Raw genomic sequence first — 24,958 nt, forward strand, 5'->3', positions numbered from 1 at the left:
ATGAACATTGTGGTACATGACTCTTTCTGAATTATGGTTTTCTCAGGGTATACGCCCAGTAGTGGGAGTGCTGGGTCATATGGTAGTTGTATTTTTAGTTTTTTAAGGAACCTCCATACTGTTCTCCATAGTGGCTGTATCAATTTACATTCCCACCAACAGTACAAGAGAGTTCCCTTTTCTCCAGACCCTCTCCAACATTTATTGTTTGTAGATTTTTTGATGGCCATTCTGACTGGTGTGAGGTGATACCTCATTGTAGTTTTGATTTGCATTTCTCTAATGATTAGTGATGTTGAGCATTCTTTCATGTGTTTCTTGGCAATCTGTATATCTTCTTTGCAGAAATGTCTATTCAGGTCTTCCGCCCATTTTTGGATTGGGATGTTTATTAGTTAATATGTTAAAGAAAAGTAAACTAGAAATAAAGAAGGCTGCTTTGTATCAATGGAAGGTTTGATTTACTAGGAAATATAACATTTATAAACTTGTATATACCCAATAACATATTTTCAAAATATATGAAGCAAAAAAATTCATCCTCAGAGTGGGATATTTTAAGATATATATAGCAGAAAAGAATAGGTCAAATAGGTGAAAAATCATAGATACAGAATACATGAACCACACACCCAATAAGCTTAACCTAGTGGACACTATAAAACACTGTACTCAGAAACTGGACAGTACACATTCTGTTGAAGACCATATAGGATATTTATCAAAACTGACCCCAATATAAGCCATTAAGTCTCAACACACTTTTAAAAATTAATATCATGCAGACCACATTCTCTGATCATAACCAACTGAGAAATCAATCACAAATTTTTTTTAAAGCATAGCTTTAAGGACATTACCTACTTCATTCAGATTGTTGGGAATTTAAAGAGTTCAGTAAATAGCACCTCCCTCTTTTTTAAAAATGTCTTTGAATATATTCAACTATCAAGGCAAGGCATTTCACTATATAAAACATTATAATCTTCCCACTACTCCAATTCAATAAATGACTTTACTCAGTGGCCCCATTAAAACTGTGAGTGATCATCAGACCCCAAGGAACACAGGCCACAGGTCCCTGTGCAGCTGCAACGGTAGAGGTGCACAAGAGCACCAACACTACCACAAGCTCATCTGCAGCTTTGTAGTTTTGTTTTTGTAGTTTCCCACTTGAACTTGGAACTAACTGAGAAATTACATAAGGAGTCAGGCAGATGAAGATAAAATAATCATTTTATTAAGCAGAAAGTTTTTTGGAGAACATGGTCTATGTATGTATCAATGGACTTGCTTATTGGCTCCTTTGAATTTTACATACTACCTAAAACTGCAGGTGATACCCACAAGTACAGAGCCTGCTCCTCCAAGCTTACTGCACAGTCAAGGGCAAAACAATATGCATGCTCTCTGCAGACAGACAGATCCCAAAGACAGGTCTGAGGAAGACGCTGATGTGCACGTGCCCGGTCATTCTCAAACTCACAAACCAGGCAAGTCACTCATCCACAGGGAGCGAAGAGCTGGTAGGTTAAAGAGATGAAAAGCTGCTACACAGCTCTCCACATGGAAACATGGAATGATTGATGAGGAACTCCTTAATACTCACTAAGGAGGAAATTTGCATTTTTTGTGAAGACCAGGGTGAGACACATGGGGAACATGGTGTTCTCAGCATCTTTACCTCCTTCCTGGAGCTGGGCTGTGATGTTGAGTTCACACTGCGCTTTAGCTTTCAGCACAAGGACAATCTGCTCTTCTATAGTAACAGTGCCATCAGAATCCAGCTGTCGACATGAAAAAATACAAACAGAGAAAAACATGCCTGTTACTTTTTTTTAAAGCCACAATACAATCTTTCATTATTTCACCTTCTAATATAATTAAAAATTAGTTTTGATGTGAAGCTATCTGAAATAGTTCTTTATCTGAATCAAAATTCAAAAATCCATCAACGTATAAGATTTTAGAATAATCATACTTTTGCCTGATTAGCCTAAAGAAAAAAATCCCCTTTGTTAAAAGTTAAAAAACTCCAGAAATTTTTTATTTAATTAGATAAGTCTAATAGATATAATATAATCAGAAAAAATAATAAACATATTGAAATTTTCCTGAAATGTTACAAAGACCAATATTTATTAATCCTCTTACAATATGTCAGTTATGGCACATAGAAAGGAGAAATGGACTAGAAGACTATGCTTAGCTCTCCTGAAAATTTACCAGTGAAACTGGGGAAATCATTCCATGTTTTGGGGCTTTGGTTTACTCATCTATGAAATAAGAGGGTTACACCAAATCGTCTCTAGTTAATTTTGCTCTTGAGATATTATTGACAGGTAACATAAGTGAGTTTAAGGTGTACTATGTAATGACTTGATATATTTATATATTGTGAAATGACTACCACAATAAAGTTAGTTAACACCTCCTTCCCCCCACATAATTACCTTTTATGTGTGTGTGTGATGATAATATTTTAGATCTACTCTCTTAACTTTCAAGTATATAATAAAGTACTGTTAATTATAGTTACCATGTTATACACTAAATCCCCAGAACTTAGTCATCTTATAGCTAGAAGTCTGAATGCTTTGACCAACATCTCCCTATTTCCCCCACCTCCCAGACCCTGGCAGCCACCATTCTACTCTCTTATTTCTATGAGTTCAGCCTTTTTAGGATCCAAACAAGTGAGAACATACAGTATTTGTCTTTCTCTGTCTGACTTATTTCACTTAGCCTAATGTGCTCAAAGTCAATCCATGTTGCACAAAAGGCAGGATTTCCTTCTTCTTTACAGATGAATAATATTCCTCTGTGTGTGTGTGTGTGTGTGTGTGTGTGTGTGTGTGTGTGACATTTTCTTTATCCATTCATCCATCCATGGACACTTAGGTTGTTTCCATGTCTTGGCAATTGTAAACAATGCTGCAATAAACAAGAGGGTACAGATATCTAAACTCTGAGATAATGATTTCATTTCCTTTGGATAATATCCAGAAGTGAGGTTGCTGGATAATATGGTAGTTGTTTTTTTAATTTTTTGAGAAACTCCATACTTTTTTCCAGAGTGGCTGTACCAATTTACATTCCCACCAACAGTACACAAGGGTTCCCTTTTCTTCACATCCTCACCAACACCTGTTGTCTCGTCTTTTTGATGATAGCTATTCTAACAAGTGTGAGGTGATATCTCACTGTGGTTTTGAGTTACACTTCCCTGATGATTAGTGATGTACCTATTGACCATCTGTATGTCTTCCTTGGAAAAATATCTATCCAAGTCCTTTTGCCATTTTTTAATTGGATTGTTGATTTTTGCTATTGAGTTGTATGAGTTCCTTATATATTTTGGATATTAACCCTTTATTAGATAGATGGTTTGCAAATATTTTCTCCCATTCCATATGTTGCCTTCTAATTTTGCTGATTGTCTCTTTTGCTGTGTAGAAGCTTTTTAGATTGAGGTAGTCTCAATTGTTTATTTTTGCTTTTGTTGTTTGTGTTTTTGGTGTCATATCCAAAAAAATCATTGCCAAGACCAATGTCAAGAAGCTTTTTCCCTGTTTTCTTCGGGTGGGTTTACTGTTTTGAGTCTTACATTTAAGTCTTTAACCCATTTTGAGTTAATTTTTGTGAGTGGTATAAAATAGGGGTCCAATTTCATTCATTTGTATGTGACTACCCAGTTTTCCTAACACCATTTATTGAAGAGACTGTCCTTTCTCCAGTAGGTATTCATGGCTCTCTTGTGAAAGATTAGTTGACCATGTATGTGAGTTTATTTCTGGGCTCCTGATTGTTTTCCATTGGTCTATGTGTGTTTTTATGCCAGAACTGTGCAGCTTTGATTACTATAGTTTTGTAATAAAGTTTGAAATCAGGAATTGTGATGCTTCTAGCTTTGTTCTTCTTTCTCCGGATTGCTTTGGCTCTTCAGAGACTTTTGTGATTTCACATGAATTTTAAGATTATTTGTTCTATTTCTGTGAAAAATGTCATTGTAATTTTTATAAGGATTTCACTGAATCTCTAGATGGCTTTTGGTAGTATGAACATTTTAACAATATTAATTTTTCTGACCCATGGACATGGGATATCTTCCCCTTAATTTCTGTTTTCTTCAGTTTATTTCATCAATGTCTTGGAATTTTCAGCGTACAGATATTTACCCAATTTGGTTAAATTTATTCATTATCTTTTATTCTACTGTAAATGGAACTGTTTTCCTTATTTCTTTTTCAGAAGTTTGCTGTTAGTGTATACAAACACAACTGATTTTTGTATGTTGATTTTGTATTCTGAAACTTTACTGAACTCATTTATTAGTTTTGATAGCATCTTTAGGGTTTTCTAAATACACGATCATAGCATCTTCCATTAGAGACAATTTTACTTCTTCCTTTCTGAGTTAGATGCCTTTTATTTCTTTTTCTTGACTAATTGCTCTGGCTAGGACTTCCAGTACTATGTTGAATAGGAATGGTGAGAGTGGGCACTCTTGTCTTGTTCCTGGTCTTAGAGGGAAAACTTTCAACATTTCATCATTGCATATGATGTTAGCTATGGTTTGTCCTTTTTGCATTAATACTGTGACTCTATAATGGTAAAATGCATCAACATATCCATTATCCATTTAATCAATATTTGTTAAATACTTTTTATGTGAAAAATAATATGCTTAATATTTTATAGTAAAGATTTTCATTTTCAATTATTTTTATGTAGTACATTTTCTTCAAATAAAACACCTCATGAGAAAACCTCATGTGTGTGTGTGTGCGTGTGTGTGTGTGTGTGTGTGTGTGTAAAATAACAGAACTTCCCTGGCTGAAACCTAGGCAGAGGCAACTGCAGAATCACACTGCCTCACTAATCTGAATATTCCTTTATACCTGAACTTGCTCTGAAAAACCACAGGGCTTTTTAAAGCATTGTCAGAAAAAAATCACTATTAATAGGAATAGAAAGATGTATAACAACATTTTATAGGACTCCAACACAATGCTTCTTTCTACTGGGTATCTTTCACTAGATACCTTCATACATTTTCCCACCCTGGAGCATGTTTCTAACATATAACACATGAATAATAAATCTTTGTTGGATGAATTCACCTAGATTTGGTTTTAGCACTACCAGCATTAAAAGGAAATTCTATTATTGGAAAACTTCAATTTCAAAGAAATATCTTTTAAATATGATAAAACATTCATAAATATTTGTTCAAAGTATGGTGCTTGGACCACCTGAATCTGATGCCTATGTAAAATGTAGATTCTTAGGCTGCACACCCACTCAGTGAATCAGAATTTTTTTCTGGAGGTAGAGACTGGTAATTTTCATGTTTCACAGGAACCCCTGATTCTTGTACTTACTTTAATGGGTTTGAGAACAAACATATTTGAAGGTACAAGTTGATGATGAAGATCACACTATTAGTCAAGGCTCATTCAGAGGAGCAGAACTATTAAGAGATTGAAATAGATTATAGATTTAAAAAATAGAGGTAGAAATAGAAATAAAGCTAGAAATAGAATAAAGTATTTGTTACAGGGATTTGACCTATACAGTTGTGGGAACTGGTTTAACAGTCTCCTGAAGGCTAATATTTTTGTCTGATGCTGAAGCTAGAAATCTGTAGGTCAGGAGTCAAAAAGAGAAGATGAGTGTAAAGAGAAGGAGAGTGAAAACAAGCTGGAACCATCAGCATGAGCTAGAAACCATGAGGACACACTGGAATCCATGTGAATTCTTGGTGCCTCCAACCTTCATGATAGGGGTGCCCAGCAGAAGAAGCCAGCACTCTCATCATGGGCTTAAATACATACTTGGCCAAGGAATCAGGTAAGTTAAAGGAGGACCCAGGGAAAGATGACATAGTTGCAGGCCTGGCTGCTATCCCTCTCCCATGAGATCAGCCAGCAGACAAGCAACAATGTCCATGAGATACAGAAGTGCTTGCTTTGACTATCTGAGTGTAAAAAACAAAATAGCTGCTGCTTCACCTTTGCCCTCAAACACTCATGAAAAAATGTCTCTTGTGGCTCATCTTAGCCAAAAATATGAAGGGAAGGGAATTCTGGGAAATACAGTTTAACATAGCTAAGTTGACATTACAAAGCTACCAAAATCCACATCTGTCAACTTGGCACCCATATACAGCTCTTTAAACCACACAATTTCCAGAAAACTCAATAACAAAGTCATGCTTCCATCTAACATGATACAATTCATTTTGTACCAAGAGTGATTCCAGAGGGACAGAATTTTAAGGAGGGAAAAATCTGTATTTGTCATGTATAGCTGTGTAACAAATTAACCCAAAACTGTGTGGCATAAAACACCAAACATTGCTTATCTCACAGTTTAGGAAAGGATTAGCTGGGTGCTTCTAACTTAGAGTCTCTTATGAGGTTTCAGTCAAGACTTTAGCCATAGATGCTGTTAACTAAAGACTTGACTAGGACTGAAGGATCCACTTCCAAGATGGCACACTCACATGGCTATTGTCAGGGGGCCTCAGTTCCTCAGTAGCTGATGGTTCTCTCCATTTGAGTGCTTGAGTGTCTACAACATGACAACTGGCTTCCTACAGAGTAACTGATTCTAGAGAGAAAGAAAGGAGAAAGCTTTGATGTCTTTTATGATCCAGTCTCAGATATCACTTACAGTCAGTCCCATCAGATTCTACTGGTTAAAAACAAGTCACCAACTTTCATTCCAGGGAAGAGGAATTAATCTCTACCTCTTAAAGAAGGGTATCAAAAAATCTATAAATATATTTTTTCTTTCTTTAAAAAAAAATTTTATTGAGGTAATATAAAAATTTTTATTGAGATAATATTGGCTTGTAACATTATATAAGTTTCATGTGTACAATATTATATTTCTAATTCTGTATATCCTATAATGCGTTCACCACCAAAAATTTACTTTTCATCTGTCACCATACAGTTGATCCCTTTTTTTTTTTTTTTGGCTGCATTGGGTCTTCGTTGCTGCACATGGGCTATCTCTCTGGTTGTGGTGAGTCGGGACTACTCTTTGTTGTGGTGCACGGGCTTCTCATTGCGGTGGCTTCTCTTGTTGCAGAGCATGGGCTCTAGGCGTGTTGGCTTCAGTAGTTGTGGCACATGGGCTCAGTAGTTGTGGCACGCAGGCGCTGAGGGGTGTGGGCTTCAGTAGTTGCAGCATGCGGCTCAATAGTTGCGGTGCATGGGCTCTGGGGTGTACAGGCTTCAGTAGTTGTGTGTGCACGGGCTCAGTAGTTGTGGCTCACGGGCTCTAGAGCATAGGCTCAGTAGTTGTGGTGCATGGGCTTAGTTGCTCCGCGGCTTGTGGGATCTTCCCGGGCCAGGGATTGAACACGTGTCCCCTGCATTGGCAGGCAGATTCTTGACCACTGCACCACCAGGGAATTCTCCAGTTGATCCCCTTTATCCATTTTGCCCTCCCCCTGCCACTTCCCCTTGATAACCACTACTCTGTTCTTTGTAGCCATGTATTTGTTTTTGTTTGGTTTGATTTGTTCTTTTTTCTTTTTATTTTCCACATATGAGCAAAATCAAAAGGTATTTATCTTTCTCCGTCTGACTTATTTCATTTAGCATAATACCCTCAAGGACTGTGATGTCACAAATGGCAAGATATTTTTAAACAATCACAATTTTCTGCAGGTGGTCATCTGTTTTCTAGAAAGAGAATACTGAAAATTATGTTTTCTGTGGATTTGTTAACAATAATAGGGTCCAGAGCTTTGCATTTCTGTTTTCTGTTAGGGACTTAGAGATTCTTTAATCAAATATGATAATAAAACCTATCAATTTACCTAAATTGACAACCTCTCAATAATACAATCCTTTGCCATCCCCAAATCTTTAATGTCAGGCTGCAAATAAAATTATCCTCTAGAAATGTTCTTTAAGGAAAGTGGGAAAACAAATCTTTTAATGTTGTGCAATAAGACATTATGGACTGAACATTAGAAATAGAAAGATGTTTACATTACTAGCTATAGGAAGTACACTTAGAGATTATTGATAATTATGATTTTAAATGACATAAAATTATAGACTGGCAGGTTAAACTGAAATTAAGGATACAGAAAGAATATCTATCATAAGAACTAGTTTTAGCATCAAAAAACTGCCTTATTCCTGAAAATTATGAATTTATTATTTTCTAATGTATTTGTAATACAAAGAGTAGATCAGTAAAAAGGTATATAGTTTAAAGATTTCTGGATAGTAGTCATAGTTCAATGCCCATATTTATTTTAATGTGAAAGGAGAAAATAAAACTAATTTTGGGGATTAGAATACACACAATAATTTAGCTATCAGGCTAACACAATGCAGATTCTGAGTTAAAAGCATCTACATTAAAAGTGAGCCATAAAAACTTCACTTATCAAAAAGGGAGAACAAAATGGGAAGAGACGAGCCAAGTGAATGGGCTGGGAGGAAAAGCTGACTTCTTCCCATCTATTATCTAGAAACACTCAGGCACCATTCAAGTTGGTTGCCTTTATTTTTATTTTATTTTATTTTATTCTGGCTGTTTTTTCAGTTCAATAGTTACTTTCTTTTACTTCAGTCCCAGAAAACACTGGGTAATCTGTGACCATGTTTCAGAACTATAAATTTGATTCAGAGAAATCTGATCTCAAATATTAAACATGAACATTTCAAATCACCCCTTGTACCATTTTTACCTGAACAAATTCATTTTTGTGTCCTTTTGTGCAGATGTAGCCTTTTTACTGGGATAACCTTTCAGGCACATAATCATCAAATAAACTACAGCTTCTAAAGATAATTTTGTTCTAAAAAATGTGGTCAGTTTAACCAGGAGCAAGTTTGATTAGCCTGTGCTAATTGATGATCTGTTAAATTGATTTTTAGTCATTTCAAGTGAGAGTAAGAAAATGTTTCCTTTATATTGTTTTCTCTTCTGCCTTTGTTACAGAAACAAGTGTTCTTTACCATAGAGGGACATTAAAATCACAGTGTATTTAAAAGAGAAGAACAGTCTTCATATTCAATGTCTATTACTCCAAAAGCAACAATTGCAGCCAAAACAAAGTGGTACATTTAGAAAAACAGATGTTAGCAATTCTTCCTGGGCAAGTGATCATTTATAATTTGAAATTAAATGTTAAATTTCAATCTGTCACATATTTGATGGCTAAAAGAAGCTGTAATTTGATCATGTATATTTTACTAAAAGTACGTAGTTATCCTTATATATATTAATTGTTAGTGCCAGTACATGTGAATCTTCATAATTACAATATTCACATGTGTTCCATTTTCAAACAACCATGAATCCATAAATTAGATGTAGTATACAAAAAGAAGCATTCTGGAATTTCTACTTCTGACATTTATGGAGTATATGCATTTCCCTCTATTCCTCCCAATGAGTACAACTAAAAACTCTGGACATTATATATAAAATTAACATAAGATGACTCTGAAAACTGGAGAGCAAAATATAGACCAGCTAGAGACCTCAGATCCTGAAGAACAATACTGTGGTAAATTCTCTGGGTTTTCTTTTTATCTCATATATTCCCAACTTGGAGTTGGAGAAAGTGGGCAACTCTGAAATACCAACAAGTGCTGGCCAAAGAAAAAAAAAAGGCCTCAAGAAAACCCTGCTCTCTATAGCAAAGAAAGGAAAGGGGCAGCCTGACAAGACAGAAAACTTTTAGACAATAACAGCTTAACCCAAGCCAAACACCACAGAAAAACTGCAGTCCTACTGCAACCCATACCTACCAAGGCCAAGTGGAGAGCCTAGACTTCCATCCTTGCCAGGCTGTAAGAAGGGGTCCCTACACCCTCCCCAGAGTGGTTTCACAGCAAAGTAGAGGGTCGGTACTCCTACCCACAGTGGTCTGTAACAAGGCCCTTCACAGTCTCCCCATCCCTGGTATCAGTGGAGATTATATGGGGAGCCTAGACTTTCACCCAGAGCTGGCAGTAAAGAGATGCCCCTACATCCCCTGCACTGGGGTGGTGTCGGAGAAGACATAGTGGAGAGTCAGTCTAGCAACAATGAGGCTACCCCACTGTGGTGTCGGTGAAGACCACATGGGGAGCAGAATTCACACCCCCACCCAGCAGTAACAAGGAACTCTCCAACTTGAGTGCAACAGATGCTGGCTGGGGAACCTCAACTTCTACCTCCACTGAGCAGTAACAAAGATATGCCCCCATTTCCTCAGTTATATTAATACCAGATAGTTGACTTCTGAGCAAACTACCAGAGACCAAGAGGGACATTATATAATAATAAAAGGGTCATTCCCCCAAGACATAGCTATCCTAAATACGTATACATCAAAAAAGAGAAAAACATGTGAAGCAAAAACTGATAGAAGTGACAGAAGTAACAGACAATTCCACTATTATAGTTGGAAACTTCAATACTCCTCTCTCAATTGACAGAACTAGACAGAAGATCAACAAAGATAGAGAAGAACTCAACCAAGAGGATCTAATAAACGTTTATAGAACACTTTACTCAACAATGCAGAATACACATTCTTTCCAAGTGCTCACAGAATAGATACCAAAGTAGACCATATCCTGGGCCATAAAACAGATCTCAACAAGTTTAGAACTGAAATCATACAGAATATGATCTCAGCCCACAGTGGAATCAAACTAGAAATCAATAAGAGAAAAATACCAGGAAAATCTCCAAACATTGGAAACTAAACACACTTTTAAATAATCCTTGGGTCAAAAAGAAAGGCTTAAGGGAAACTTTTTTTTAATGCATTGAACTGAATGGAAATGAAAATACAACATATCAAAATGTATAGGACACAGATAAAGCAATGCTGAGAGAAATTTATAGCACTAAATACCTATATTACATAAGAAGAAAAGTCATATATCAACAACATAATCTCCCACCTCAAGAATATAATAAAATAAAACCAAAGAAAATAAAAGGAAGGACACAATAAAGATAAAAACAGAAATCAGTGAAATTGAAACAGCAAAACAATATAGATTATCAATGAAACAAAGAGCTGGTTCTTTGAGAAGGCAATAAAGTTGATAAACTTCTAGCAAGCAGACAAAGAAAAAAAAGAGCAGACATATTAAATTATAGAAATGGAGAACAGATTAGCGGTTGCCAGGGGTTGAGGAGGAGTGAGGAGTGGAAAGGAAGTGGGTGTGGCTATAAAAGGGCAACAGGAAGGATCCTTGTAGGGATGGAAATGTTCTGTATCTTGACTGTATCAATGTTAATGTGCTGGCTGTGTATTGTGTTATAGCTTTATAAGATGTTACCCTGGGGGAACCTGGGTAAAGGATACACAGTTCTCTTTGCATTTCTTTTTACAACTGCATGTGAATCTACAATTATCTCAAAAGTTAATTTTTCAAAAAAGAATAATGTGGTCCCAATTTTAAAAAACACAATATGTAAAAACATTACCTCATTCTAGTAAATGAAGATTTGCCACAAGGTGGTTGTAAAAAACAAAGGTAAGTGAGAATTGTTCAAATATGATTATTTTATAATTTTGCAAAAACATTTCTCATAAAGTGAAGTTTCTTTAATGTTTAAAAGTCCTCTTAGAAAGTTACTATAACATTCATATATCAAATTAGACTCTAATTTTGAAAGGATTAAAAGAATATGTTTATTGAATTCTGCTGAGGAATGGGATCTGGACAGCTGCTGACCCTCAGAGCAAGGCTGATAATCAGCTCACAGGACATAAATTTTAAAAAAGAATATGTTTAAAGAGAATGAATTCCCTTGGAGGCGACATTCTATTTTCCATAGTCCATGAGAAGGATGAGCTGACCTAATATAAAGTATTTTGCTTGGAATTTAGGGTTTCTCGTATACTCTAGAATTGATTGCCAAATAATAAATCCATTTTATTAACTCTCTAATCCATGTTTTCACACAGGCCTCAAAAGAGTTCATATATACCTATTAATGTTTTATTTTACATTCTTAAATGCTGCTGTCACTCTCAAGAGTATGATTCCCTTGAGAGTGGCCAAAGGTTTTATATTGTAAAGGGAGTTTGAAAATGAAACAGGTTTTTAATTATTTAGAATGTATTGTCTGTAATATTCAGTTAGAATAGAGACAGGAATCTGCCATAATAAACTGATAGTTTTGGGGAAAATATTATTGAACCACCCGCCTTTAATTAAATCACCAGCTATGGAAGTGTTCCCCCAATTTGTCCTTTTTCTAATTCAAAGAAAAACAAGCAATATGTATAAAATACAAGCATAAATACCATAAAAACCACAAAAGTGTCCATACTTCTCAAGTTTTATAATCCTTTCACAAACTGACCTCTAACCCAGAACTAAATCTGAAGACCAGGCCATTTTGCACATTTGGCTGTATAAAATTCCCCACGACCCTGTTCATATGAGAAGCAAATCAAAAGCAGTTTAAGAATAAAATGTATCTAAATGAATTTATTTATAAAACAGAAACAGTCTCACAGACATAGAAAACAAACTTATCGTTACCAAAGGGGAAAGTGGTAGGGAGGGATAAATTAGGAGGTTGGGATTAACATATATACACTATTATATATAAAATAATCAACAAGGACCTACTGTATAGAACAGGGAACTCTACTCAATACTCAGTATAAACCTATATGGGAAAACAATCTGCTGTACACCTGAAACTAACACAACATTGTAAATCAACTACAATACAAAAAATTTTTTTTAATTTTTAATTAAAAAAAATTTCTTTAAAGAATAAAATGTGTCTATCTACACCATGGCTCATTAACAGTTAAGATGACAGCATTAGGAACGTGATCACATAGAGCTGTCATCCTTCACACCTATTATTCATTCTTTCTCTTTCATTTCAAACACATGAATTTATTGTAGGTATTTATAGAGCTCCAATTAATAATTAAGAACAAAGCACAGTTAATTCTTTTAAGAGTCATATAATGATTATAGAGATGGAGAACAGATTAGTGGTTGCCAGTTATTGGGGGAGCAGGGGAGGCAAGAGAGGAGAGGGAGTAGTTGTGGCCATGAAAGGGTAGCAGGAGGGATTCCTGTACTGAAACGGTTCTATATCTTAGCTATGGTGGTGGTCACGTGCATCAACACGTGATAAAACTGCATAAAACAAGATACACAAACAAATGAGTATACATACGTAAACCCAGTGAGATCTGCATAAAGTAGGTGGATTATATCAATGTCAATTTCCTGCTTGGGATATTGCACTGAAGTTATGACAGACGTTACCACTGGGAGAAAATGTGTGAAAGGTATAAAATATCTCTGTATTACTTCTTTTCTTTCTTTTTTTTTTTTTTTTTTTTTTGCGGTACGCGGGCCTCCCACCGCTTTGGCCTCTCCCGCCATGGAGCACAGGGTCCGGACGCGCAAGCCCAGCAGCCATGGCTCACGGGATCCAGCCGCTCCACGGCACGTGGGATCCTCCCAGACCGGGGCACGAACCCGTGTCCCCTGCATTGGCAGGCGGACTCCCAAACACTGCGCCACCAGGGAAGCCCTCTTTTTTTTTTTTAATTTTTGAATTTTATTTTCTTTACGTTTTTATACAGCAGGTTCTTATTAGTTATCTATTTTATACATATTAGTGTATATATGTCAATCCCAATCAATCACCGATTTCATCACACCACCACCCCAGCCCCTGCCACTTTCCCCCCTTGATGTCCACAGGTTTGTTCTCTACATCTGTGTCTCAGTTTCTGCCCTGCAAACTGGTTCATCTGCACCATTTTTCTAGGTTCCACATATATGCATTAATATACAATATTTCTTTTTCTCTTTCTGACATACTTCACTCTGTATGACAGTCTCTAGATCGATCCATGTCTCTACAAATGACCCAATTTTTTCCTTTTTATGACTGAGTAATATTCCATTGTATATATGTACCACATCTTCTTTATCCATTCATCTTCATCTGTCAATGGGCATTTAGGTTGCCTCCATGAGCTGGTTATTGTAAACAGTGCTGCAATGAACATTGGGGTGCTTGTGTCTTTTTGAATCATGGTTTTCTCAGGGTATATGCCCAGTAGTGGGATTGCTGGGTCATATGGTAGTTCTATTTTTAGTTTTTAAGGAACCTCCATACTGTTCTCCATAGTGGCTGTATCAATTTACATTCCCACCAACAGTGCAAGAGGGTTCCCTTTTCTCCACACCCTCTCCAGAATTTGTTGTTTGTAGATTTTCTGATGATGCCCATTCTAACCAGTGTGAGGTGATACCTCACTGTAGTTTTGATTTGCATTTCTCTAATAATTAGTGATATGTTGAGCAGCTTTTCATGTGCTTCTTGGCCATCTGTATGTCTTCTTTGGAGAAATGTCTATTTAGATCTGCCCATTTTTGGATTGGGTTGTTTGTTTTTTTTTAATATTGAGCTGCATTAGCTGTTTATATATTTTGGAGACTAATCCTTTGTCCATTGATTCGTTTGCAAATATTTTCTCCCATTCTGAGAGTGGTCTTTTCGTCTTGTTTGTAGTTTCCTTTGCTTTGCAAAAGCTTTTAAGTTTCATTAGGTCCCATTTGTTTATTTTTGTTTTTATTTCCATTACTCTAGGAGATGGATCAAAAAAGATCTTGCTGTGATTTATGTCAAAGAGTGTGCTTCCTATGTTTGCCTCTAAGAGTTTTATAGTGTCCGGTCTTACATTTAGGTCTCTAATTCATTTTGAGTTTATTTTTGTGTATGGTGTTAGGGAGTGTTCTAATTTCATTCATTTACATGTAGCTGTCCATTTTTCCCAGCACCACTTATTGAACAGACTGTCTTTTCTCCATTGTATATCCTTGCCTCCTTTGTCATAGATTAGTTGACCAGAGGTGCATGGGTTTATCTCTGGGCTATCTGTCCTGTTCCATTGATCTATATTTCTGTTTCTGTGCCAGTACTGTATTGTCTTGATTACTGTAGCTTTGTAGTATAGTCTGAAATCAGGGAGTCTGATTCCTCCAGCTCCGTTTTTTTTCCCTCAACACTGCTTTGGCTATTCGGGGTCTTTTGTGTCTCCATACAAATTTTAAGAGTTTTTGTTCCAGTTTTGTAAAAAATGCCATTGGTGATTTGATAGGGATTGCATTGAATCTGTAGATTGCTTTGGGTAGTACAGTCATTTTCACAATATTGATTCTTCCAATCCAAGAACATGGTATATCTCTCCATCTGTTTGTATCATCTTTAATTTCTTTCATCAGTGTCATAGTTTTCTGCATACAGGTCTTTTGTCTCCCTAGGTAGGTTTGTTCCTAGGTATTTTATTCTTTTTGTTGCAATGGTAAATGGGAGTGTTTTCTTAATTTCTCTTTCAGATTTTTCATCATTAGTGTGTAGGAATGCAAGAGATTTCTGTGCATTAATTTTGTATCCTACAACTTTACCAGATTCATGGGTTAGCTCTAATAGTTTTCTGGTGGCATCTTTAGGACTCTCTATGTATAGTGTCATATCATCTGCAAACAGTGGCAGTTTTACTTCTTCTTTTCCAGTTTGTATTAGAAATACAATTTCTTTTTCTTCTCTGATTGCTGGGGCTAGGACTTCCAAAACTATGTTGAATAAGAGTGGATAGAGTGGACATCCTTGTCTTGTTCCTGATGTTAGAGGAAATGTTTTCAGTTTTTCACCACTGAGAATGATGTTTGCTGTGGGCTTGTCATATGTGGCCTTTATTATGTTGAGGTAGGTTCCCTCTATGCCCACTTTCTGGAGAGTTTTTATCATAAATGGGTGTTGAATTTTGTCAAAAGCTTTTTCTGCATCTATTGAGATGATCATATGGTTCTTATTCTTCAGTTTGTTAGTATGGTATACCACATTGATTGATTTGCATATATTGTAAAATCCTTGCATCCCTGGGATAAATCCCACTTGATCATGGTGTATGATACTTTTAATGTGTTGTTGGATTCTGTTTGCTAGTATTTTTTTGAGGAATTTTGCATCTATATTCATCAGAGATATTGGTCTGTAATTTTCTTTTTTTGTAGTATCTTTGTCTGGTTTTGGTATCAGGGTGATGGTGGCCTCATAGAATGAGCTTGGGAGTGTTCCTTCCTCTGCAATTTTTTGGAAGAGTTTGAGAAGGATGGGTATTAGCTCTTCTCTAAATGTTTGATAGAAATCGCCTGTGAAGCAATCTGTCCCTGGACTTTTGTTTGTTGGAAGATTTTAAATACAGTTTCAATTTCATTACTTGTGATTGGTCTGTCCATATTTTCTATTTCTTCCTGGTTCAGTCTTGGAAGGTTATACCTCTCTAAGAATTTGTCCATTTCTTACAGGTTGTCCATTTTATTGGCATAGAGTTGCTTGTAGTAGTCTCTTAGGATGCTTTGTATTTCTGCAGTGTCTGATGTAACTTCTCCTTTTTCATTTCTAATTTGATTGATTTCAGTCCTCTCCTCTTTTTCTTGATGAGTCTGGTTAATGGTTTATCAATTTTGTTTATCTCCTCAAAGAACCAGCTTTTAGTTTTATTGATCTTTGCTATTGTTTTCTTTGTTTCTATTACATTTATTTCTGCTCTGATCTTTAGGATTTCTTTCCTTCTGCTAACTTTGTGTTTTGTTTGTTCTTCTTTCTCTATATCCTTTAGGTGTAAGGTTAGATTGTTTATTTGAGACTTTTCTTTTTTCTTGAGGTAGGCTTGTATTGCTGTAAACTTCCCTCTTAGAACTGCTTTTGCTGCATCCCCTAGGTTTTGGATCATCGTGTTTTCATTGTCATTTGTCTCTAGGTATTTTTTTATTTCCTCTATGATTTCTTCATTGATCTCTCAGTTATTTAGTATCATATTGTTTAGCCTCCGTGTGTTTGTGTTTTTTACTATTTTTTCCCTGTAATTGATTTCTAATCTCATACGCTGTGATCAGAAAAGATGCTTGATATGATTTCAATTTGTTTTAATTCACTGAGGCTTGATTTGTGACACAAGGTGTGATCTATCCTGGAGAATGTTCCATGCACACTTGAGAAGAAAGTGTAATCTGTTGTTTTTGGATGGAATGTCCTATAAATATCAATTAAATCTATTTGGTCTATTGTGTCATTTAAAGCTTGAGTCTCCTTATTAATTTTCTGTTTGGATGATCTGTCCACTGATGTAAGTGAGGTGTTAAAGTCCCCTACTATTATTGTGTTACTGTCGATTTCCTCTTTTATAGCTGTTAGCAGTTGCCTTATATATTGAGGTGCTCCTATGTTGGGTGCATATATATTTATAATTGTTCATCTTCTTCTTGGATTGATCCCTTGATCATTATGTAGTGTCCTTCTTTGCCTCCTTTAACATTCTTTATTTTAAAGTCTATTTATCTGTTATAAGTATCGCTATTCAAGCTTTCTTTTGATTTCCATTTTCATGGAATATCTTTTTCCATCCCCTCACTTTCAGCCTGTATGTGTCCCTAGGTCTGAAGTGGGTCTCCTGTAGACAGCATATATATGGGTCTTGTTTTTGTATCCATTCAGCAAGCCTGTGTCTTTTGGTTGGAGCATTTAATCCATTCACGTTTAAGGTAATTATCAATATGTATGTTCCTATTACCATTTTCTTAATTATTTTGGGTTTGTTTTTGTAGGTCCTTTTCTTCTCTTGTGTTTCCCACTTAGAGAAGTTCCTTTAGCATTTGTTGTAGAGCTGGTTTGGTGGTGCTCAATTATCTCAGCTTTTGCTTGTCTGTAAAGCTTTTAATTTCTCCATCAAATCTGAATGAGATCCTTGACAGGTAGAGTAATCTTGGTTGTAGGTTCTTCCTTTTCATCACTTTAATGATATCATGCCACTCCCTTCTGGGTTGTAGAGTTTCTGCTGAGAAATCAGCTGTTAACCTTATGGGAGTTCCCTTTTATATTATTTGTCATTTTTCCCTTGCTGCTTTCAATTATTTTTCTTTGTCTTTAATTTTTGCCAGTTTGATTACTAAGTGTCTTGGAGTGTTTCTCCTTGGGTTTATCCTGTATGGGACTCTCTGTGCTTCCTGGACTTGGGTGGCTATTTGCTTTCCCATGTTAGGGAAGTTTTCCACTATAATCTCTTCCAACATTTTCTCGGGTCCTTTCTCTCTTTCTTCTCCTTCTGGGACCCCTATAATGCAAATGTTGTTGTGTTTAATGTTGTCCCAGAGGTCTCTTAGGCTGTCTTCATTTCTTTTCATTCTTTTTTCTTTATTCTGTTCTGCAGCAGTGAATTCCACCATTCTGTCTACCAGGTCACTTATCCGTTCTTCTGCCTCAGTTATTCTGCTATTGATTCCTTCTAGTGTAGTTTTCATTTCAGTTATTGTATTGTTCATCTCTGTTTGTTTGTTCTTTAATTCTTCTAGATCTTTTTAAAACATTTCTTGCATCTTCTCTATCTTTGCCTCCATTGTTTTCCGAGGTCCTGGATCATCTGCACTATCATCCTTCTGAATTCTTTTTCTGGAAGGTTGCCTTTCTCTACTTCATTTGGTTGTTTTTCTGGGGTTTTATCTTGTTCCTTCATCTGGTACATAGCCCTCTGCCTTTTCATCTTGTCTATCTTTCTGTGGTTTTTGTTTCACAGGCTGCAGGATTGTAGTTCTTCTTGCTTCTGCAGTCTGCCCTCTGGTGGATGAGGCTATCTAAGAGGCTTGAGCAAGTTTCCTGATGGGAGGGACTGGTGGTGCGTAGAGCTGGCTGTTGCTCTGGTGGGCAGAGCTCAATAAAACTTGAATTCCCTTGTCTGCTGATGGGTAGGGCTGGGTTCCCTCCCTCTTGGTTGTTTGGCCTGAGGCGACCCCACACTGGAGCCTACCTGGGCTCTTTGGTGGGGCTAATGGTGGACTCTTGGAGGGCTCATGCCAAGCAGTACTTCCAGGAACTTCTTCTGCCAGTGTCCTCGTCCTCACGGTGAGACACAGCCAACTCCTGCCTCTGCAGGAGACCCTCCAACACTAGCAGGTAGGTCTGGTTCAGTCTCCTATGGGGTCACTGCTCCTCCCCTGGGTCCAGATGCACACAGTACTTTGTGTGTGCCCTCCAAGAGTGGAGTCTCTGTTTCCCCCAGTTCTGTCAAAATCCTGCAATCAAATCCCGCTAGCCTTTGAAGTCTGATTCTCTGGGAATTCCTCCTCCCGTTGCTGGACCCCCAGGTTGGGAAACCTGATGTGGGGCTCAGAACCTTCACTCCAGTGGGTGGACTTCTGTGGTATAAGTGTTCTCCAGTTTGTGAGTCACTCACCCAGCAGTTATGGGATTTGATTTTATTGTGATTGCACCCCTCCTACTGTCTCACTGCAGCTTCTCCTTTGTCTTTGGATGTGGGGTATCCTTTTTGGTGAGTTCCAGTGTCCTCCTGTCGATGACTGTTCAGCAGTTAGCTATGACCCTGGTGCTCTCCCAAGAGGGAGTGAAAGCACATCTTTCTACTCTGCCATCTTGAACCAATCTCTCTATACTATTTCTTACATGGCATGTGAATCTATAATTTTCTCAAAATAAAGAGTTTTTAAATTCATATAATAGTTTTTAGTGAATTGTTTAGTTTAATGACTATAACAATCATTATTCAGAGCAGTGCCTAGGTTCTGTGAAAAAGACTGGCAGACTTCCTCTTCCAGATATTGGAAAACAGAATGACATCATAACTAAGAACAGGTGCTTTAATATCAAGCAGATCTGGATGTGAATTCTTATTAGGTATAAACTTTAGGAGTATTTGTTCACTTTTCTGAACTTGAGTTATCTCATTTGTAAAACTGGAAAAATAGTTGTTCCAAATCTTGTTCTATGAATTAAATGAATCAGATAATGTATGTGAAATATGTGGAAAATTCTCAGTTAATTTGTAGTTGCCTTTTGAATTTTTTATAGAGATATGAATAACATGTCAAATAATTAATTAATTAACAGTAAAATCCTTAGGTCTTCAGTTTAAGCATTCACAATTTTATACAATTTCCAACACTCCAGAAAGTTCTCTTTGCTCCTTTCAATTCAGTTCCTCTCTTACACATTCCCACTCCCATCCCCAGCCCCAGGCAACTACTTTCACTACAGATCTTTTTTATCTATTCTTGGATTTTATATAAATATAATCTTATAGTATGTATTTTTTAACATCTGTCTTCTTTTGCATAACAACTGTTTTTGAGATTCAACCATGTTGTTGCATGGATTGTTGGTTTTTATTTCTGAGTCATATTCTATAAATATACTACAACTACACTTGTTGGCTACTATAAATAAGGCTGTTCTAAACTTTCTTGTACATTTTGTTGGACAGAGTTTTCATTTCTCTTTGGAAAATGTATGAGTGGAATTGCTAGGGAATAGTGAATGTATATGTTTAACTTTGTTAGAATCTGCCAAAATATTTCAAAAGTGATTATACCATTTTACACTGCCACTAGAAATGTATGAGACTTCATGTAGTATACATCCTCTCCAGTATTTGATGTTGTTAGACTTTTTGATTATAGCCATTCTAGAGGGTATGAATGGTATCTTGTTGTGATTTTAATTTAAAATTTGTGTGTTTAATGGCCATTCTTACTATGATCTGTTATAAAGTGATCAAATTTTTGCCAGTATTTTAATTGGATTTGTCCTTTACTTGTCTTTAACTATTAGTACTATGTTATTAGTCATATACAATTGTATATCAGTTATGTATTTATTGTAAATTATACCTTTCTCTTTGGTATTTTTTTAATCTTGGATTTACTACTATACAATTCTAACATTTAACTTTCTTCCTGATTAAGTTTCCAGCGTAAATGTTTAGTTAGCCCTTTGACCTTAACCTTTCTGGAAAATGAGGAAATTAGTACACTTTTACCCTCTCTCAAGTTTTATCTACACCCAAGTATTTATTTCTGCTATACATAAGCTTTAACAGTTAGTTGAGCAAAAGTCCCTTATTCATGCAATTTTTCCATATTGATTACTAAAGATTAAATTTTAGTCCAATTAGGAAAAAAAATCTGTTGGCTTTGATTGAAACTACACTTAAATGATGAACAGTTATATGCCAACAAATTAAACAGCCTAGAAGAAATGGATAAGTTCCTAGAAACATACTGACCAATACTGGATTAGGAAGAAATAGAAAATCTGAAATGACCAATTTTAGCAAGGAGATTGAATCAGTAATTAAAAACCTCCCAACAAACAATAGTCCAGGACTAGGTGGCTTCTACCAAGCATTAAAGAAAAATTAATAGCAATCCTTCTCAAACTTTTCCAAAAAATAGAAGATGAAGAAATACTTCCAAACTCATTTTACAAGACCAGCATTACCCTTATATCAAAACTAGATAAGAACACTACAAGAAAAGAAAATTACAGGCCAATATACTTGATGAGCATATATGTAAATATCCTCAACAAAATATTAGCAAACTGAATTAAACAATATATTAAAAGGATCATACATCATGATCAAAGGATTTATTCCAAGGATGCAAGGATGGTTCAGTATCTGCAAATCAATCAATGAGATGCACTACACTAACAAAATGAAGGACAAAAGTCATATGTGATCATCTCAATAGATTCAGAAAAAGCATTTGACAAAATTCAACATCCATTTATGATAAAAACTCTAAACAAAATGGGTACAATGTACCTCAGAGGCAATGTACCTCAACATAATAAAGACCAAATATGACAAGACCACAGCTAACATTATACCCAAAGGTGAAAAACTGGTATATTTAAAATAGATAACCAATAAGAACCTACTGTATAAGACAGGGAATGCTGATCAATATGCTGTGATAACCTAAATGGGAAAAGAATTTGAAAAAGAACAGATACATGTTTATGTATAACTGAATCACTTTGCTGTACACCTGAAACTAACACATTTTTAATCAACTATGCTCCAATATAAAATTAAAATTTAAAAAATAAAGTCAATAGAAACCTGAAAAAAATAAACCTAATTACTTGCTAAAAACAAAACAAAGGTGAAAAGCTGAAAGCTCTTCCTCTAAGGTAAAGAATGGCCACTCTTGCCACTTTTATTCAACATACTACTGGAATTCCTAGCCACAGCAATTAGGAAAGAAAAAGAAACAAAAGGCATACAAATCAGAAAGGAAGAAGTAAAACTGTCTCTATTTTCAAAGGACATATTATATATAGCAAACCCTAATGACTCCACCAAAAAAACTGTTAGAATTAATAAACAAATTCAGTAAAGTTGTAGGATACAAAATTAATATACAAAAATCTGTTGCATTTCTATACACTAATAATGGATTATCAGAAAGAAAAAAAATTTAATCTCATTTACAATTGCATCAAAAATAATAAAATACTTAGGAATAAATTTAACAAAGGATGTGAAAAACCTCTACACTGAAAACTATAAGACATTAATGAAAGACATCGAAGCAAACACATATAAATGGAAAGATATTTCATGCTGATGGATTAGAAGAATTAATATTGTTAAAATGTCCATACTACCCAAATAATCTACAGATTCAGTGCAATCCCTATCAAAATTTCAATGGCATTTTTCACAGAAATAGAAAAAATTTTTCTAAAATTTGTATGGAATCACAAAAGACCCTAAATAGCCAAACCAGTCTCAAGAAAGAAGTAGAAAGTTGGAGGCATCACACTTCCTGATCTAAAACTATATTACAAAGTTATAGTAATCAAAAAAGTATGGTACTAGCAGAAAAACAGACACAAGATCAATGGAACAGAACAGAGAGCCCAGAAATAAACCCACACATATATGGTCAACTAATTTTCAAGGACAGTGTCCTCGATAAATGGTGTTGGGAAAACTGGACATGCAAAAGAATGAAAATGTACCACTATCTTACACCATATACAAAAATAAACTCAAAATGGATTAAGGTCTTGAAGGAAAGACCTGAAACCATAAAATTCCTAGAAGAAAACATACAAAGTCAGCTCCTTTACATCAGTCTTGGCAGGTGTTTTTTTTTTTTTTTTGAATCTGACACCAAAAACAAAGGCAACAAAAGCAAAAATAAACAAGTAGGACTACATGAAACTAAAAATCTTCTGTACAGCAAAGGAAACCATCAACAAAATGCTATTTCACCCCTACATGTATTTTTATAATTTATACAATCAAATGAGTTATGGAGAAAAAGGTGGAAGGACACATATTACCTGAGTGGGATGGGGACGGTGGAATGGTGGTGAGAGGAAAGAAGGAGGAAAAGTGTGTGTCAAACAGAAAAAAAAAGTCATTTTTTGGAAAAATATGTACTGTATGTCAAGTGAAAAAGTTAACATATAAAGTTTCATTTATAACATAACTGAAAGTATGTATTCATTGAATATGTGCATAGACAAAGACTAAATGAGAATGTAGGCAGTTTTTGTCTTGGATTCCTATTATGTTTACATACAAATTTCAATAAAGTTCTTTCTAAAAGCTAAAACTATATTGATAATTTGAAGTCTGAATCCCTAATATATTAAAGATCAAAACCTTCTGCTCTTTACAAATAAAAAATGAAACCCAGAGTTTAGCCACTTATCTATGGTCACCCAGCTCAGTTATATTAAAATGTGCACTAAAAGCCAAGTTTCCTGTCTCCCAAGGAAATGTTCTCACACAGGACTGATTCTGTCATTCAAGCCTGTTTGATAATGTGCTTCACTATGACAGAGTCCATCTCATGTGGAAAGGAAAGCAGACAATAATTAGCACTATCAAAACTGTGTTGACAGAAAGACAAATAGTATATGATCTCACTTATATGTGGAACCTAAAAAGTCAAACTCATGGAACCAGAGACTAGAATGGTGGTTACCAGGGGCTGTGGGGTGGGGGAAATGGGGAGCTGCCGGTCAAAGGGTACAAATTTCCAGTTATAGGATGAATAAGCTGTGGGGAGCTAACCTAGAGCATGGTGACTAGAGTTAACAATACTGTATGTATACCTGAATTTTGCTAAAAGAGTAGTTTTAGTTTGTTTGTTTGTTTTTGCCACACTACACAGCTTGTGGATCTTAGTTCCCTGACCAGGGATTGAACCCAGAAGTCCTAACCACTGACCGCCAGGGAACTCCCACTAAGAGTAGATCTTAAGTGGTCTCACCACACACACACACACACACACACACACACACACACAAAACATAACTATGTGAGGTGATGAATGGGTTACTTGACAGTGGTCATCATTTCACGATATATAGAGATATTAAATCATCAAGTTGCACACCTTTTTGTAAGTCACATTTTATAATATAAAAAAGAATAAAATGAAATAATAAATAAATAAGCCACTCCTCACACACACACAGTGTTGACCTTTGTGGGGACATAACAAATCATCAAAAAGATCATTTCCTTCAGGCAGTAGGCAACCAGAATTTGAGTTACAGAAAAATCAGGCTACAGGCCAAACTGCAGTGTCCAATATTCCATTTATAACTAATATTACCACCCCAGGCAACACATCTGTCATGTGGCATAGTTGTAGGATCCTGGGAAAGAGTAGTGGCTTGGAAATTTAACATGGCTGGTATTATATCATCAGCAGTGAAGAGAATAATTTTGAGCAAAAGCAATGAAGTAAAATCACCATTAATAGGTCAACAAACTATAAGGTAAAGTTTCACATAGTAGAAACACTGTGCACTCATTAGCTATAAAAATTGTGCATGTTTATTAGGCGAATAAAGAAAAATTACAGTGAGAACTTGTAAATTAACAATGTTCTAAGGCCTCTCAAAAAAGGCGTGAATAAAACTTTGGTTTCCCTAATTTCTGATATAATGATATCAGAAACAGCTAGTTTTCCATCAGACAACAGCTAGTTTTATGAATGAAAAAGAGGATGTAACAGTGCTTAGATAGCTGAGTGAAAAATAGGAGAAAAAAGAAGGAAAAGGTAGGCTGTATTGAGCAGTTTAGTTAACAGATTGG

The 24,958-nt window shown here is 35.8% G+C and overlaps 1 protein-coding gene across 1 annotated transcript in view; it reads right to left on the reverse strand.

Annotated features, from left to right (window-relative positions):
- Nucleotides 1–24,958, reverse strand: part of PTH2R (parathyroid hormone 2 receptor) — a gene marked incomplete at both ends in the record, with an annotated part of 116,710 nt that overhangs the window by 79,836 nt on the left and 11,916 nt on the right. Inside the window, one exon of the mRNA XM_079710633.1 lies at nt 1,679–1,787. The remainder of the gene's footprint in view (nt 1–1,678; nt 1,788–24,958) is intronic.

The sequence above is a fragment of the Hyperoodon ampullatus genome (assembly GCF_949752795.1).
Source record: "Hyperoodon ampullatus genome assembly, chromosome: 8".
Classification (NCBI taxonomy): Eukaryota; Metazoa; Chordata; class Mammalia; order Artiodactyla; family Ziphiidae; genus Hyperoodon; species Hyperoodon ampullatus.